The 19,043-nt window shown below is 37.4% G+C and overlaps 1 protein-coding gene across 4 annotated transcripts in view; it reads left to right on the plus strand.

Moving 5' to 3' along the window:
* Lrrtm4 (leucine rich repeat transmembrane neuronal 4) overlaps positions 1 to 19,043 on the plus strand; it is a 790,938-nt gene that overhangs the window by 666,343 nt on the left and 105,552 nt on the right.

Below are 19,043 nucleotides of genomic sequence, written 5' to 3' on the forward strand. Positions count from 1 at the left end.
TATAAAAACAACGGAAGTTTAATACGGAGAATCTTCTCCTCATCACTCAATGTGTATTCATGTACAAAAATATATTGCAACAATCAATATTTTATTTTGAAATTATTCATTCCAAATATAGATTAAATATATAACAGTAGCTCTTTATATCAAATCCTTCTGGACAGCCACTGCAAAGCATTTTTATGATCTCTAGTCCATTAAAGTATCACGAGTTGCTCTTTGGTTACATTAACAGAGCTAACAGTTTTTGGAGGTTGAATATGTCTCTGTTACTCTGATAGACTACATTTCCTAAATGCTTATATTCAGGATCTAAATAACACAAAAGTCATGTTCCTTTTTTTATGTTTATAACCAGTTATTTTAACAAATATTCATGTTCAATCTGCTGCTTTGTTTCAGTTTACTCCCTTGGGCTTCCCATGTTTGAAATATCCCGTCTTCACATGAATGTTTATCACTTTTTCATCCCAACCCATGCCATACTACCTTCTAATATCATTTTGCTGTATTACTATGCAAACAGTCACAAGCGGGAGCAGTCACAGGAGCTATTACTGTCCTTCAAAACTGTGACGACATGCATTTATGGACTGTGAGAGGTGGGAGGTGCCGTGGTAGGCTTGTCAAAATCAAAGGAAATCAGTTCTCTTCCTCCATCATCTTGACTTAGGGATTGACGACATGTCTTCAGGATGGGCCATCATGTAAGCCACTTAATAAATTTTGACAGTAAAGTATTCTCTGCAAAGTGGAAATCTAAAGTCTTTAAGCTAAATTAGTGAACATTTAAACAAGAAAGTCCACTGTCTTTAGTTCACATTATAACTCTGAATGTGAGCATTTCACACCTCTTAGAGCAATGATACATGTCCTGAAATGTTCGCAACTTCAATGGGTCAACACCATTCTTCAGTAAAGGAGTTTAAATTACATTTACTTATTTGTGTTCTTAGTGGTGTCTGCGTGTGTATGTGTGCGAACATGCACGTGCCCGTTTGTGGTGTGCATGTGCCATGGAGTCAGATATCAGGACTTGGTTATCTTCTTCACCGTGGGAGTGCTGGGTCCTGTGGAATGAACTCAGATTTTCGAACTTGATACTAAGAGCCACTGTCCCCTGCACCATCTCACAGGATCTGTTTCCGTTATAAAGTACATCGGTGTTGGTTTGAGATAAGTGCTGTTTATTACAATACTGGGTACATATTACATTTTAAACTTTCTAGTGATTTCCAGATTATCTATTTCAAGTCTTGCTTTTCATTTATTTTAATATGGGAGTTATTGATTCAATCTAATGACTTTCAGTTTAACCTTAAATAGAAAAATTATATTCAGCCAGTCATACTGGGCATGACTTCAGTTCCAGCACTCTCTTAGGAAGCAGGAGCAGACATTTCTGTGAATTCAAGGCCAGCTTCATCTATGTAGCAAGTTCTACCAGGGACAGTTACATAGTAAGATCCTCTGTCTAAATAAGTAAAGAAATAAAATCAACATTAGTTTAACATCAAGGATAGGTTATATTTGTTTTATATAGTTCTCTTTTATTTGGGGGAAGTTAAATTTTTTCAAGTTCATTTTGGGACGCTTGTACATTCTTCAAGAATATTTTTAAATTCATTTATTAATCTAAAAAGTTTATGGAGAAGAATCGTTGTTCATTTGAAGTAATGTAACATATTCTATGAACATCTTTAAGATTGGCATCATTTTTAGCTTTCTTTTTTTACTTTCCAGTGTCATGCTGTAAAATTTTCATTTATCAGGCAGCTCACATCCTGCATAGCTTTTAGGATTCCTTCAATGAGCAGTTATTGACTGCAGCCCTGTTTACTGTGGAGAAAGCGAAGGACAGCTAAGATAAGATCCCACGTTTATTGTCTAGTAGGGAAAAAAAACTCAGAAATTACCCCGCAGGTTTTCTCCATAGATGTTTGTATTTGTTTCATCCCATGTTTTAGAGAGAGGTTTGGAGTCCCATTGACTTGCTTTAAGTTGAAATCATGTAACATGATGAGAAGAAAAAAAAATCACAATCGAATAAGCAGAAAAACAACTAACCATGCCCTCTCTTCCCAGGAATTATCACTGTTTAATTCTGTGTAGAAATTATGTTTTAATTTGTAATTATATTTTAGGATCACACCATTCACATCCTATACAACATAATTTCACCTTCTTTATATTTATACGTATACATTTATACACACACACACACACACACACACACACACATATATATATATATATATATATATACATATATATATATATGCAGTGTTTAATGCCCACTTGGATGTTTACACTGTTTATAGATTATTGTAAACTATTTTTAAAGATTTCTTTTCCTTTTTTTTACCTGTGTGAGTATGCCTGTATGTAGGTATGTCCAGCTGAATGCAGGTTCCAGAGAAAATTAGAGTTATCAGATTCTCTGGAGCTAATGACATTGTGTTTGTGGGTCACCTAGCAGAGGTGCTAGGAACTAAATTGGATCCTCTGCCAGAGAGGATCTTAGCTGCGGATCCATCTCTTCAGCCCTTAAAGAATTTGCTTTGAAGAATATTTTTATTCATGAGCTGTATTACTTTATTGATGATCAGCTTTGAATACAGTATGAAGAATACAATGGCTGAGTTAGTTCAACATCTCAACATTTGGAACTCTCCTGGCAGATATTTAGAATCAACCAAAGTCTGGGACTGGCCCATGTTGGGTTTCCTCCAAACACTACTGTTTTCATTTTACATCTTTCACACATACACACAAGCATGCACGCACATGCACACATGTGTGGACACACATGCAATATCATAACATAATAATCTCATATTTTTAGTCTGCTTTGTGTTTAATCATATATTATATGCCTTTTAATATGTATATTCAATCACGGCCATAGTTATAGACTTCTTAAATATTTGTTTATTGTTGAGATTTAGTCATTTCCTAGTTTTTAGAATGATGCAGTATATGATTTTTGATTGAATCAGCAATTTTAGTAAATATGATATAAATTTGGAGAGCTGAATTTGAATTCCTCTCACTTATAATTTGTTCAAAAGTTGGGCAACTTCTTTTACTTCTGTAAGCCTTGTTCTTCTTCCTAGAAATGAGGAGAATTTGTGGAAATAGGAACTTGGGTAAGTTATGTAAAAATCTGGTAAATTAATATGACAAAAATATAGCTCAGGGTAGAGCACCCACTGCTTAATCAGAAGAATGATTCAGAAGGACATTGTGAGAGCTCATAAGTCTTTGTCTTGCTTAACTTACACCTGGTACCAGAAAACATCATAATTCTAATTAGTTTAAAATCATCCTGAAGATGGTTCTTCATTGATACATAGAAACTGCCTATACCACACTGAACCATCAGTTTTCCCAATCACAGAAGCGAGGGTTTATAGGGGAAACCTCAAGAAAAGTAGTAATGATTTGTTTGTATTTTAAAGTTTCTAGATCCTGAGGCAATGATTTACAAGAAAAGGTGGGAAAATGGGCAGTCTAAAAAACTTAACTTTTTGCTTCTAGGGGCCTCCTCTAGTCTCCATTGATCTTCCAACATCATGGGCATCCCATGGGATGATAGATTAGCTCTCTGCTTTCCCTCATAGAACTCATGCTTTCAAGTCCTGGATTTGAGAGCAGGGTCTACTTTCATACTGAGTGCTGCCAATCATCACTGTCAATTAAGTGTACAAGACTTGTAAGAAAAGAAGGCAGATTCCCCGGGCTGTGTGTCCTTGGCATCTCAGGGTCTATCATGGTGTGAGATGATGTCAGAAAAATTCCTCTGTGGCCAGAAAATGATAAATCAGGAACCTGGAAAATGCAGACGGTGGTTTCAAACACCAGCCTTCAATTGATATATGATTTGTTCATTGTTTTAATCACAATTATTTGTTTTAGGGGATGAGGCCAGTGCTATTGCATACACGTGGACATTAGAGGACAATTTCTGAGAGTCAGTTCTCTCTTTCCATGATGTGGGTCCTACGCACATCATGACGTCAACCTTGGTGACAAGCACCTTTACCCAATGAGATGGGTACCCAATAGTCCAGTATTTTAGCATGGTCAGATCAGACTTCTTACAGTTTCACATACCTGGTTTTATTTATGCACACATATAAAATAGGTTCACAAATAAAACATTCACTGATAATAAATTATTTTTTCAAAAACAATCCTTTATATACAAAATTTTCAACTTGTCAAAAACAAAAGAACAAATACATACGATGGGCGTGCCTATTTACTTCTACACAGTTAAATACTGACTGGATATTTGGCATTACAGGACATATGGCATCCTCAATATTTTTCATAGTTGATCAATATTTTGATTTCATAACCACTGTGGCTGACAATTCTGCTTCTGGTAATGTCTTAGGACAAACTGGCAGAAATAGGTGGAGATCATTTCAGAAATGCTAGGATATTCTGTCCTAATTCTAAGCTAGCATTTATTCAATGGTAGTAGTAAGAAGCTCAAGTTGACTCTTCTCAAAGAGCAGTCTATAGAGACAAAACACTAACATATACTTAAATCCAAAGACATATTAATGTTACAAGCTGAGGACTGACCATAGAGAAATACTAAGTCTTTGTTTTCCATGATGAAATTGCTGTGTTTCTGTAAGGTCAAATACAGTTCCTATCAAAGCAAAAGCACTACAGTCCACAATGTAAAGCCTGGAGTCTGAACACAGTGTAATTGCATGGCATGTGCAATTGTTCAGAATCTCGACAGCCAGGCACTCTCTGAAATACCTTGGATTTATTATGTGTTGGATCTTGAATTGATTTTGGGGACAGTCCTTACACATTTAGAAATCTATTACTATGGAGACTCAGTAGATGACAAAGAGGTAAAGAGCACTTTATGATATCTTGCAGATGACCTGTGTTGAATTAAGCAGCATCCACCTTGAGTGGATCCCAAAACCTGTGACTCCAATTTCAGGGAATCTACCTCTCTCTTCTGTCCCCATGAGTTCCTGTATACAAGTGAGTGAACATGAGTACACATGCGTGCATACACACACACACACACACACACACACACACACAAATGTAAAAAAGAAATCATTTCTTGTTATCTTTTTTCACAACCTTCAGTAACATGACCTCCTATAGAGCTGTAGCTCACAGTTTGAGAAGATTGATGTTACACCAGGCTACATGGAAGAGTTATAAATGGATGTAGTTCTCATCCTCAAGGAGTAAATTAACGTCAGTACAAAATAATCAGTCAGACTGGAAGCAGAGTAGCTTGTAATGGTGTTCACACAGGCCCTGAGGAACTGAGTGTTAAGAGGCACATCCCTGGGTCCTGATAGATGCCTCTGAAGCAAACTCCAGGGAACAACACTTATAGTCATTGGTTCTTGCGCTCTGGGGCTACAATTAGACTAAGAAACGTCCAGGTTAGCAAAGCAAACTGGTTGGAGATGTTGTCATTGAAAGTTTAGAGATTCTGGGCACAGGAGGAGGAGCACAGCAAACCCTCCTGGTACGAGTCACTTCAAGGGAACTGCATGAGAGGAAAGAACAGACAACACTGATCACGCTGGGACAACAGTTCTTCCTTTTGTTCTGACTGGAGAGCTGTGGTAATTGGCCTTCAACTGACCAGGTCAGGAAGTGAGCTTCCTTCTGTGTTGTCTTATATTTCCAGAAAACATCGTTGGCTTTGCTTTCATAGATATATTAGTAGAGAGCAGGAGAGTACTGCAACATCCAGAGTGACATGCCCTTCCCAATACATTTCACTAATTTCTACTTTCCTGTGTAATCGTATAGCACTGTAGATTGTGAGTTAGTAAAACATACTATGCTCTGTGTTGTTGATTTCTAACTTGAAAGTAAACAGAACATGGTGTTCTCAATTTTTATATCATTTTACTACTAAAATAGATTAAGTACATTTTCAGGCAGAGTTAAGAGAAAATGTGGTACAAACTCAAACCACTTAAGCATGTAAGAAAAAATTCATAGACAAACTCCTAACAACTGACCCACACACACGCACACAACGCACACACACGCAAGCATATGCGAGCATGTGTGTCCCACAGTGAGGGCAGTTGGTCTCTTAGCTCATTATTCTTTCCCTCATACTGAAGCAGATCAGTACACGTAAAGGACTGTTGGGAAAGGGAGTTTCATACTGAGAATTCATTTCAAAACAAAGTTATGATTAATACTCAGCGTCTATGAAATGCTATTCGTGCTAACTTGGCCTTTACGGAATGCTTCCATCACCAACCCGAAAACTGTCAGATTTCACAATATACTTAAAACATGGAGAATGTAGTTCATAAAATTTACAGTCATTTCTAATTAGAACTAAATAAAAAAAAAACAGTACTTCTGTTATCCATACTCCGTGTCTCTTACTCTACAATTATTTTGAGTATATAATTCAAAATAATATGCTACATTGTCAGAAATTAGAAACATCATTTAAAAATATTTGATTTCAATTCTGACAATAGTTATTAAAGAAAAACAGGCTTCACATTGTTTGAGGGTTTTCTTTCCCAACGTTTTAAGATGGGGAAATTTGAAGTACACTGTTATAATTAGTAATACAGTAGAATGCAAATTATAATTAGTAATACAGTAGAATACAAATTCAGTATCTATAAAAAATTAGGAAGCATAAGGTAGAAGAGACAGTGAGAGGGAGAAACTCAAGCTTGTCTCTCTTCGGAAACAAAATAGCCACAATTCCAACTCTACATTGTAATTATCAATGTAAATTTGAAAAACAAACACTGCCTGGATTTAACCTCTATTAAGCCAGGTGTGAATAGGCTGTGTTGTTGTTCAGTCATGCAATGTTTGTGGTTGCCTTCTCGGGGAAAAATACTCAGTTATCTCTCTAGCCACAGGGCTGTTGAGAAGAAGTCTCTTAAGTCTGAGAATCTGACAAATTTAAGCAACTGACTTCATTCATCCCCAATGGGTTAATTTAAAAAAAAAAATCTGAGTTTAGGATTTTCTTCTTCTTCCTTTTTTTTTTTTTTTTTTGAATCATGCTCAATTCCCCCCTGGAAATCTTGTTACATAATACCATATTGCTCTCTCTGACCCATCATGCACTTTGCGTTCCCCTTGAATTTTCTCTCCCTGTAACCTTTGATCCATCTTATGAAATGCTTTGCTGACCCAAGCTCTCAAGTTTCAGCTGTTTCTTTTTATTGCTTAGACCTTATATTGAATCCATATCTAACAACCCAGATAACATGTCCATCACAACAAAAAATAAGATAAATACAAAAAGAAAAGCAAACAGAAAAAGAAAAATCTCTAAAACAAGAAGCTAACATTTTTTTTCAGTTTATACTCCTGAAATAAATACAGATATGATTTTATGATAAGATACTGAGAAAATGTAAAACAGAAAAAAGACATTTCAATTCTGATAGTTTGATAAAGGATTTTAATTACCAGCAACATTATTTTACACTCACCCTGAAGACAGTAACTACAGAATAGCTTTGTAATGCTAGTGTGCTAATTTATTAACCATGTCCATAAAAGTTAAAGTGATTACTGAAAATAAAAATTTTCGTAGAAATATCATTAATGATTTAAAATAAATTGTCTTAAACTGGATAATATCTTTAAAAATTATCATTTCACTTAAAAATTAGATGTATTAATTAGTAAAGAATAACCATCCATTTTCAGACTATTTAGTTGTAATTAATAACTTAACAAATATGATTCATCGAGCGGAGCAGAAATCATTCACTATGCAATGAATTGTATTTATAACCATCACAAAATGGTTTACAATGATAAAAATATCAAGAGCCCCTATGTATTCCTCTGCTTTATTTCTTAATATTTTAATAATATAATCTCATCTTAAAGTATACCCTGTTATATACAAAATATGAGATACTTTAATATTTCTGAAAACTGGACATTAGAAACATTAATTTCAAACTACAGTAACTTACATTTTACGGCTCTATCAACTCTGTATCGCTAGCCGTAGCCAAACACAGCTAATGGAGAACGGGGTTCCTTTCATCTTACAGGTACTCGTGGCCAAAGAAAGTACAGGTCAAAACTGGAAGTAGAAAACTGAAGGTAGAAACTGAAGTAGAATATAAAGAATAATGCTGCTTACTGGTTTGCTTCATCTGGCTGGCTGAGCTAAGCTTTTATACGCAGGCACACCTACCTAGGTTTGGAAGTGCCCAAGGTGGGCTACAATCCCCTATATCAGTTACCAAAAAAGAAACTGTGCCACAGACGTGCCTATAGGCCAGTCTGATTCAGCAATTCCTGAGTTGATGCTGGCTTTTCCTGGGTGTGTCAAGTTGACATCTGAACTATAACAACAAGAATTATGTAAAATCCATCATACAATGATTACTACCTTATGCACACACCTTTAATCCCAGCACTCAGGAGACAGAGATGGGCAGATTTCTGAGATTGATGCTAGCCTGGTCTACAGAGTAAGTTCCGGACAGCCAGGGCTACACAATGAAACTCTATCTTGGAAAACCAAAACCCAAACCCAAACAGCTACCTAACCCAAAGGCAAACCCAAGTCAAAGCAAATCAAAAAGAAAGAAACAAACAACAACAACAACAACAAAAAAAAAGCAAACCAAATCAACAACAACAAAGAGACAAACAAACAAAAAACAGGAACTAGGATTGATGAAATCAGGGTCAGGCTTGGCAGCTGGGATGTTTACCTGATTTCATTTCCTGAGATCTACATAATGGAAGGAGAGAACTGATTCAGTCAACTGGTTCCTCTAATCTCATATACATAATTACATGGCTCACGTGTGCGCGCGCGCACACACACACACACACACACACACACACACAAAGAAAGGTAAGAGACCAATTTTAGTTTATTCATACTTGTGTATTAATCATTATATCCTTGGTGGAGTTTTTGTAATTTTAAACTAAAGGTAAGGAAATGGGTCTTCTTACAGCAAATCACATAAACAAAAATCCTCCAGTAAAACAATATCTGCTCAAATAGATTGTCAAATTTGTAAACTATCAAAATTTGTATAATAATATTCTAATCTCGATACAATAATGTCAAAGGCTGGTTACTTGATAGCTCTGCAGTTTTGTACTATATTTATTTATGTGACTTTAAAAATAATAGATGTCATAAAAACATTAGCTCTAGATTGATTTAATAGAAATTAATTCAAAATTTTACTCATTCGTTTGAAAATATCTTCCCTTTTCCTCAAAACTCAATCTTCATAGTAAGTTCTTTACTGTGTGTAAATTAATTCTCACCTCATGGGAACACCCAATTAGGCTTGATTAGAGATTGAATTCCTTCGGGAACTGCAGGAAAAACTCTAAATTCAATTATTGTAGAGATGGCATGGAATTGAAAGGTGGTCAGGTCCATGACTATCATTCCATATTGATTCAGTATGTTTTCCCATCCTTGACATTCCCATACCGAAGCAAGGATTTAAAAAAAAGATTAACGTTATGTATATGTGTATTTTCCTGCGTATATATGCATTTTCTATGTGGTATAGTGCCTGAGGAAGCCAGAAGAAAAGATCAGATCTCTTAGAACTTGAGTTATAAATGATTGTGAGCTGTTATGTTGGTGTTCGGAATTGAAACCAGCCCCTGATTCATGAAAGGCATGAAAGTGCTGTAGAGAAAGTTGAAGTTTTGTACCGTGAGGACAGCCTTGGAGAGGCTATTGGAGAAAATTCAGTCTAGTATTAGCAGAAAAAAAGATCCCAGTAATTTGGAGATGCTAGTACCATTGGATGACCAACACAAAAATCAGCATGCAAAGAAAACAAAGCAAAGCAAAACAACAACCAAAACAAAAACAAAAAACAAAAAAATGAATAAACAAACAAAATCCCAACAACATAAAAACCTTGTGTTTGTGCATTAGTGAGGCTGTGGTTACTTTTACCTTACCTTGCACAATGGCCTTGAGGGTTTCTTGCTGGGAGCAAAATATTTAGGACTAAAAATTTTTTTAAACTAAATTCCACTCCAGTAGTACAATGGACCCAGATATATTGACAAATAATATACGAAAGATTATAAAGAAACAAGAGAAGCAAATCCTTATAACCAATATATTTAAACACATGAACAATGCATCCAACTTGATGATAGTTTTGTAATAAGAGTCGAATCTGTTACCTATAATACAAGCAAAGTTGAAGAAAGAAAAGATAGTGGCTAGAAAGATAGCCCAGCAGGTAAGAGTGTCTGCTTCTCTAGCAGAAGACCAGACTTTGTTTCCAGTGCCCAGGTTGGAGCACTCACAACTACGTGAAACACCAGCTCCAGGGAATCTGATGCCCTCTGCTGGCTTCGCTGGGCCCTGCATGCACATGCACATGCACATGCACATAAAAACAACAACAAATAAAAACTCAACAACAACAACAAAAAACTACAACAGACACAATTATCTAATGTTCCCAAATTACAATCTAAAAATAAACACAGGCACCATCTAAGTATCCCATCCCTGGGAATTTATTTCTAGAAAATAATCAGAAATAGACATAGGGCTGTATTAGAAACTTGGAAAATGTACTGTTGGCTCAAGTAATCAAGCATTAGAAATAACATAAGTTATAAAAATAAAAATGTATAAATAATCAATGGTTAATTGTGTCATGGAATATTTTTCAGTTATTTGACAGTAATCAGATCAAAAATGCACTATTATCACATTTACATTTATCAAACTATGCTATTCACTCATCCCAGCAGTTTATTACTTATTGTATTTCTATGTAGTTAACATAGAAAAGCATAGTAAGCATCTATGCTTGCTTGGAGAGTATAAAAGTAAGGCATAATCTTATTAGGGCATTAGTCCAGGCATGAAAATAGAAAAAGATTCTGATGAATTAACAGATAGAAAGGATAAGAATGTGAAAAAGACACAGACAGACGTGCAGTCAGAAGAAGAGGGCAAGGTACAAGGGAAATACATGAAAAGTTTGACAAACAAACCTGTTTGAAATAAAGTCAAGACACTATTAAATGCAGCGTAAGGAAGATCATAATTTAGACAGATACAAAGTGTTTAAAAGACATTTTAGCTAGAGGGGGAATCATATCGAAATACATAGAAAAGACAAACCTTTACATTTCTCTATAGTATGTCCTGAGTCCATGAAGAGCTCCCAGGAAACTCAGCATGATGTCTTATGAGAAAAATATTTTTCTTGACATCAAAAAAATTCCCTAGCTTTAAAAATGAATGCTTTTAAAATAAACGTGATTTGTTAATATGTTAGAAAACATTTGCCCTGTGCATTTTCAGGAAATGAGAATGATCTGATGAGGCTGAACTTCCAAAAGAAGTAATTGATGTTTAAATTTATTCTGTACAGGGCTTATGAGTTCTCTTGTCTCTTAAGTACATTAACATCAATATTGCTGTATTAATCTATCAACCATGCTCACATGCTTCACCTCTTAAATTCTCCAGCTTCCAGTGGCTGATCACGAAGTTAACAGGAAGGGTATGTGCTAACTTGCCGCCTAAAAGCCTGTTTATCTTACACATGTCAGGGTCACAAGGCCATCACAAAATTTAAAGACTGGGCAAAGTATGAATTTAATTACCCAGTTGAATGGCAAAAGAGAAATCAATATTTGCTTTGAGGACTGCACACACCCCTAAACTGATTTTCTAGCCAAGCTGAGTATAAAATCACCTGACAGGGTCTTGGGAAATAAAGCTGCGACAAGCAGTATACTGGGCTTGAAAGGCTAACCAATCTACTATTGTATTGCAATGTGACTATCCTATTCTCTTTGAGAATTTTGATATCTAAATCTTATCATTAGACAGTAAGCGCATAAATAGTTGATTTTGGTTCTAAGTTTCTTGATGAATGCCATGACAAAAAACGGCTTGGAGGGGAAAGGGTTTGTTTCAGATTACAGCTTATAGTCTGCCATTGAGGGAAATCAAGGTAGGATCTCAAGGCAGTAGCCAGCAAGCAGAAACAGAAGAGAGGCAATGGAGGAACACTGTTTACTGGCTTACCCCATCTGATTTGTTCAGCCACCTTTTTATATACTTTGAAACCACATCTCCAAATGCAGCACTACCCACACCTGTCCAGACATCTCAACACCGTATCAGTAGTCAAGAAAATGCCCAAGTGTGCCTACAAGCTGATCTTATGGAACCCTCTTCTCAAATATGATTCCTCATTCAGTAGATATATTTAGATTGGTACCAAGTTGGCAAAACCAAGAAGCACAAGGAGCTGGGGAGATGGCTCATCAATTAAAGTTCTGGCTACACCAGGGGAAGACTAGAGTCCATATATCCACAGCTCACTAAGCTGTGAGTTAGGTGTGGTGCCCACCGGGACTCCAGACTTGAAAGACTGAGACCATGTAGCCATAGAGCAATCCTGCTTGCAAAATTTACCATACAATGACCTCTAAGCTTGACCCTGACACTGAGTATAAACCTCTGCCTTAAACAAGTACCCACACATGTATGTCACATGCATGGGAAAATGGTTTTTGATCAGCATCATCTCTCTTATCTATAAAATAAATTTTTACACATACTTTGAATTAATTATTGCACATACTGGTGTTGTGAGAGATGAGAGGTACTCTGATACCTTCAGCAATCTTGATCTCCTATGTCTGTGCCAATATTTATAGAATTTTGTGTGTGTGTGTGTGTGTGTGTGTGTGTGTGTGTGTGTGTATTCAGTGTCTATGAGTCACATGGAGAGTGAGTTCGCAGGACAGATGAAGAAAAGATCATAATTGATGTGCTGGCTAGTTTTGTGTGTCAGCTTGACACAAGCTGGAGTTATCACAGAAAAAGGAGCCTCAGTTGTGGAAATGCCTTCATAAGACCCAGCTGTAAGGCATTTTCTCAACTAGTAATCAAGGGGAGAGGACCCAGCCCATTGTGGGTGGTACTGCCCTGGGCTGGTGGTCTTGCGTTCTATAAAAGAGCAAGTTGAGCAAGCCAGGGGAAGCAAGCTAGTAAGTAACATCCCTCCATGACTGCTACATCAGCTCCTGCTTCCTGACCTGGTTAAGTTCCAGTCCTGACTTCCTTTAGTGATGAACAGTGATGTGGAAGTAAGCTGAATAAACTCTTTCCTCCCCAACTTGCTTCTTGGTCATGATGTTTGTGCAGGAATAGGATCCCTGACTAAGAGTTGAGCTCTGGGGGGGTCAGAATGGCTTCTTGGAGATAACAAGAGCACTTGAATGAGTAGGAGACTTTGGAATGTGGCAAGGGCTCTGTGACAACTTTCTAAGTTTTACCAAAACCCAAGATCAGTAGCATGAGTCTTAAAACCAGACCTCCTATGGCAAGATAGGTGGGAGAATCTCCAGAATTTCCCAGAACAGCTAGCCTGGGATATATAGAAATGAATGAGAGATCCTTACTCAAATGATGTTAGATTAAGGACTTATACCTAAGTTTATCCCCTGACTTCCACAAGTGCATTACTTGTGTACTATTACTTGCACACACACACACACACACAAACACACACACACAGCAACTTTTACAGAAAAAAATACATGCAAAACAAGAAGTGTCCTTCCAAGTATCAGTCCTTTGTAGGCAGACATTTGCAAGGTAATCATATATTCCTTCTCTTCGGGGCACCATTCCATCCTACCTGTAACTGCTCTTAATGTTTTGTTCTAGTTTTATAAGAAATCCCATGACTCCTATTGTAATCTACGCTTAAGGTCGAGGAACTTCCCTATCACTATCCTATTCAGAACAAACTCTATTAGTTTATCTATTGATGTGTAATAATCCCTACAAACACTGCAAGTCAAAATAGAACAGTTTTCCTAGGACTTAGTGAACTCTTCTGTCTCAGGGTCTCAGTGCTGAGCCAACAGTTCTTAGTGTAACTGGGCACTGTTGCTATGGTCCACAACTGCAATCCCAGCACTTGGAAGGCAGAAAAAAATCAGATCATCCCTAGCTACACAGTGAACTCAAGGCCAGCATATGCTCATGGGGGACAGGACCTGATAAGAACAGTCAAAACATGTTACAGGTTGAATTTCAAGATGAACACCTGCTGGAGGGGGGACTACTGGAAATCCCTTACACATATGCTGAGAAGATTCAACTCCTGCTCTGCTGTCTGACTAAATAAATTAATTTCATCCTGGTTGTTGGGAATGCTGCTGAACCTCCAGCTGTGTTTGTCACGTGGGAGGTGGCCTCATTGATAGTGGTGAGGTAGATAATCCAGAGGCCACAACAAAAATTAAAATCACCTGTAGTGTAACCACAGCTTGGATGGTAACAAATCGTTTACATTCTATTTATTTTCAGTAGTAACTTCTGCCTCCTCCATACAAAGGAAATAAGCCACAGGGTGAGTACCTTGTAGAGGGTATCATCTTTGATAACTTTTTTTAATATTACAAAATAAAATAATCTGAGTTATCTGAAAATGGACATACTCATCTGTAATCTCAGCCATGGGGAGGTGGAGTTCAAGGTCAGCATTGGCTCTATATTATATAGAGTCTGTGTCCCACACATATGTAAGTTATGGTGAAATGTGTCTTTAACTATCAAAGGCTGTAACACTACATTTATTGTGCCACTAGTTTCTGCTTGGTGTAGTATTCTGAGCTCAAGATTTTTAACAACTGAACATGTAATGTTGGATAAGTCTTTAAACTTGCCCAACTCTTAGTCCTAAAGCTAATGAATTTCAAGAATTGTTTTTATGCTGTGTGTGGTGGTATCTGCCTTTAATTGCAACACTAGGAGGCTGAGGAAGGTGGATCTCTCTGAGTTCCACGACAGCCCTGGTCTATGTATCAAGCAAGACCTTTTCTCAAAAAATTTTTTACACTTTTGTGTGTGTGTATGTGCCTGTGTTTGTAGGGTGTGTACCCATGTGCACAGGTACATATCTCACAGAGTGAGAACTTTTTAGCGTTAATTCCGGCTTCAGTCATGTGGTTCCTAGGGATTAAACTCAGGTTGTCAAGCTTGTACCTGATGCCTTTACATTCTGGGTCATCTCACAAGCCTTGACAGCTAAACTTGCCTTAGTTTAATTTTCAACATTTTTGTATATACGTGTGTGTGTGTGTGTGTGTGTGTGTGTGTGTGTGTGTGCACACATGCACCTTGTAAGTATCTATAAGTTCTGGGCATGTGTGTGCCACAAAGCATGTGTGAAGGTCAAAGGACAACCTTGTATACCAACCCTCTACACACCTTGTTTGTGTTCACTATTGCATAGGCCAACATAGCTGCTCCAGGAGGTCCTGCATCTGCACCCCATCTTGTCACTAAGGAGCTGGGACTAGCTGTGATGAGGACCACATCTAGATTTAATTAGATTCTTCAGTTTGACCTCAGGTCCTCCTGTTTGTGAAGCAGGCAATAAGCCATCTGCCCAGTCATTCTAAGAAGAATATTTTTGTTACATATACCAAATACAATAATTTGAAAGTCTCATCTTGGGAAAAAAATAAAGGTTAAGGCAAGTTTCTCTCCAACCACAGAATTTTTAAAGATGGAAATTAAGACAATGTTTGTTCGATACAGAACAAAATATGCCATTTTAAAATATGGCTGTTCACACTGATGCTATATTGATTTTTTTCAAAGGTTTAACAGTGCCTCTGGTACTCTCTTGAAGCCTAATTGGACAATCTATAACATGCAGAACTCTGCAGGCAGAGTCTAAAACAGTGTGTTTGGGTCAGTCGGAGAAGCAACCTCACTACAAAGGAAGAGTGATGGAAGTGTGCATTGTTCAGACCTGCTGAGTGGAGACATTCCTGCATATCATGTCCTGGCATTCCACAGAGGTATCCGCTTTCATTGGATCCCCTGTCTGGTGATTGTGTCTAGGGCATAGTAACCATGAAGTCCTTTTATGCCCATACTGCTTCTGTAGCACTAGGAACAGTGCTGAGTGGCCTTGTAAGGGAGTTTTTCTGATGTTTCCAACAGAAGAAAAACCATTTGAAAAGGAGGCATGCTTAGCTTTCCATAATTTTGACATGTGCAAAGGTATAAAAACAGCAATGCTCTAGAGGGTTTGAGAAAGGAATATGCCTGCTACTTTGTATAATAGAAGCGTCAAGCATGCCGCGGAGAAATGCCTGGAGAACGTTCATTCACTCCTATTGACCTGCACTTGTCCAACTCATTTGCTTGCAGCTGCTCTCTCTTGGCTTTTCCTCCTCACATCTAACTTCTCTTCTCCATCCTGCTCTTCTCTTTTCACCCCATCCACTTCCTGCCTCCTTCTCTCCTTCTCCCCTTCTCCCCACTCCTTCCTCATTTTAATCTTTCTCCACTCCTCCTCTCCCCCCCAGACTTTCTCCTTTCTTCTCTCCTCCTCTTCTTTGTTCTCTCCTTCTCTTTCTTACTCTTCCTCCTCTTTCCCTCCTCATACTCCTCTCCATCTTCATCGATTTTTCTCTTCCTCCTCTCCTGGAGAGACTGGAATTCATACTCTTTGGAAATGGTCAAAGTACAGTTGGATTTCTGAGGGCTATGATTATATAGACATAAACAAAATATCCTACTACAGGACACAGCAAGAACTGGACACTGAGACTAACTCAGTTCACATCTGTACAGATGCACAGCATACTGTATGCTATTTTTTCTGGAGAAGGAAGCAAATTCAGTGGTGTGGAAAAGTGCTGGTTAAGCAGGATGCCCTGCAGGACTCAGTAGGGAGAGAAGCTCATTTTTCTTTTGGGTGAGAAATACATGAAGGACCCTAATGACTAGTAAGAAGAGAGGGACCTAGCCACTCCTTAGGAGACAGGACTGTTAAATCTATATGCTTTGACACTATTCCAATCTGGGTAGCTGTTTTCTGTCTTTCTAAATCACCCTCCTTTACATTTGTGTTGAAACATCTCTCTTTCTCTCCAAAATGAATTACACCGTCCTTCACTCAGAAGGCATTTTTGAAGGGTACAGGTGTAAATTTATTAGGTAAAGGGTAAGACAGTGTGAATCCCCATGGCCATTATCAGCACCACCTCCTTTTTATCTCTCGGTGATTTTCTTTCAAGCTTTTTTATAAACATACAAGACAAGCTTTCAACCTTTTTCCTCAGATTGAAAGAATTCATTTTTCCCCATTGGTTATCATATATTTTTATTTTAATAGCATAAGTTAACTTACATCCCACATCATAACAGCTGTATCTTTAAGTATGTACTAAGGTTAAAAAGCATTTGGAAAGTTTCACCAAGAGGCCTGACCTTTATTAAGTTAAAAAAGAATCAATCACCCTTTCTCCTACATTCAGAACATTTTTCAAATCTGCCTCAGATCAACTGAACAGCGTCCCTGAGAGAGGGCTGAAGTTTTAGCCTGCATTCAAAGGCAAAGCGGAAACTAAGCTTCTTTAACCTGAAACTTGGAATTGCAAGCCTTACCTTAGATTTGAACACAAGACTCCAGAGATGTAAACTGAAACTATTAGCAGTTGGCCATGTGCTTTGTTTGAATGAGAAATATCCCCTAGAGCTTCCAGTATTTACCTACTCTTCCCGATCAGGTGTTTGGGAAACCTGTGGACTTGCAGGAGGTGGAGCCTTAAGGAAATAGGTGGTACCCAGGGATCGAGTTGCCCACATTTCTTTCTACTTCACTTGTGGTTCGTTCTTACTCACAGGTGATGCATAATGAATACTCCATGCTGCGTGCTTTGTCTGCTATGATAAACAGTATCCCCTGAATAGCATGGCAAAATCAACAATTCCCTCTCTTAAGTTGTTTTCAACAACCATTCTTTATAGGCAAGGAGACAAGCAATTAATTTGTCATGCTATAGAGTTAAATGAATTTCCTATCCTTCCCTCAAAGTGCATCCAACTAGGTGACCAGAAGAGCTCTTAAGAGAACACTGGAGTAGAGGAAAGGACAAAGGGTAATTTAGTAGGGTGTGAAATATATAAAAGACTATCTAAAAAGACCCTCGGAATGCTCACACACCTGCTTTAACTTCTTTCATGTGACTAAGTTAAGGAATTTATTTTATTTTATTTTATATTTCTTCTTATTTAAGTGACCAGACCCCTGCTTACCTGTGGCCCATTGCCAATCCCTTGGACATTTTTGTTATGTTCTCAGCGATATTTCCACATAGAACTCAACAATGCAAAAATAACCTGATCTTCCTTAAGCTGAAGCTAGGCTTCACAAAGAGTGTTTTATTCTGCTAAATCTTTTCTCTAATATAATCTTAAAATAGCCCCCATAAAATTGCTGATAGACCCGTGGGAGTTTAACACGTGTATTGAAGGAGAAAATTAACCACGTATGGTATACAAAGAATACACTGATTGAAAGGTGCTATATACATGAGAGGGTTTTTTTTTTCCTTTTCTGTTAACACTCAAAGAGTTTTGATGAAAAGTGACCATACTATATGTCTATACATAGAAGATACTGGAATTTTTAAATATGTGTTTCAGGCTTGCGTAGGAGTAAAGACTGGATCTTGAATTTGATAAGTCTCAAGCTATTAAATTTACCAACTGAGAATACTAACATTATTTAAAAATCTGGTTTCATTTTGAGATTTTTTTTTCGGGGTGGGGATGAGAGTTTTCTTCTATAGTCTTATAATAGAGTGATTCAGTTTCCTTGAAAAAAAATCTTATCTCTATAAGTTGATTTTTACGGCCTCCTCCTGGAACTTTCATTAGCTAAAATCCTAGTACCCTACATAAGATGGACTGTCTGAGTCAATGGGAAATGTCACTAAGGCTGAATCGATTCAGTAGAACTTCCTGGTCAATGTAGCAGTCAGAATCAGTATGAAGAGCTCTTGGATCAACCTAAAAAGTTCCGAAGAGTATTTAAGCCACTAAAATTTCTGTCCTATGAATCATGGAGCATATATGTTTTCTATTAGTAATCCAAACGGGAAGGAATATAAATGCTGTTTTAATGACATAGAAAATGTATTCTGTGTAGAAAACAAACTAAATAGTGCTG

The sequence above is a fragment of the Rattus norvegicus genome, chromosome 4 (assembly GCF_021556685.1).
Source record: "Rattus norvegicus strain SHRSP/BbbUtx chromosome 4, alternate assembly SHRSP_T2T, whole genome shotgun sequence".
NCBI lineage: Eukaryota > Metazoa > Chordata > Mammalia > Rodentia > Muridae > Rattus > Rattus norvegicus.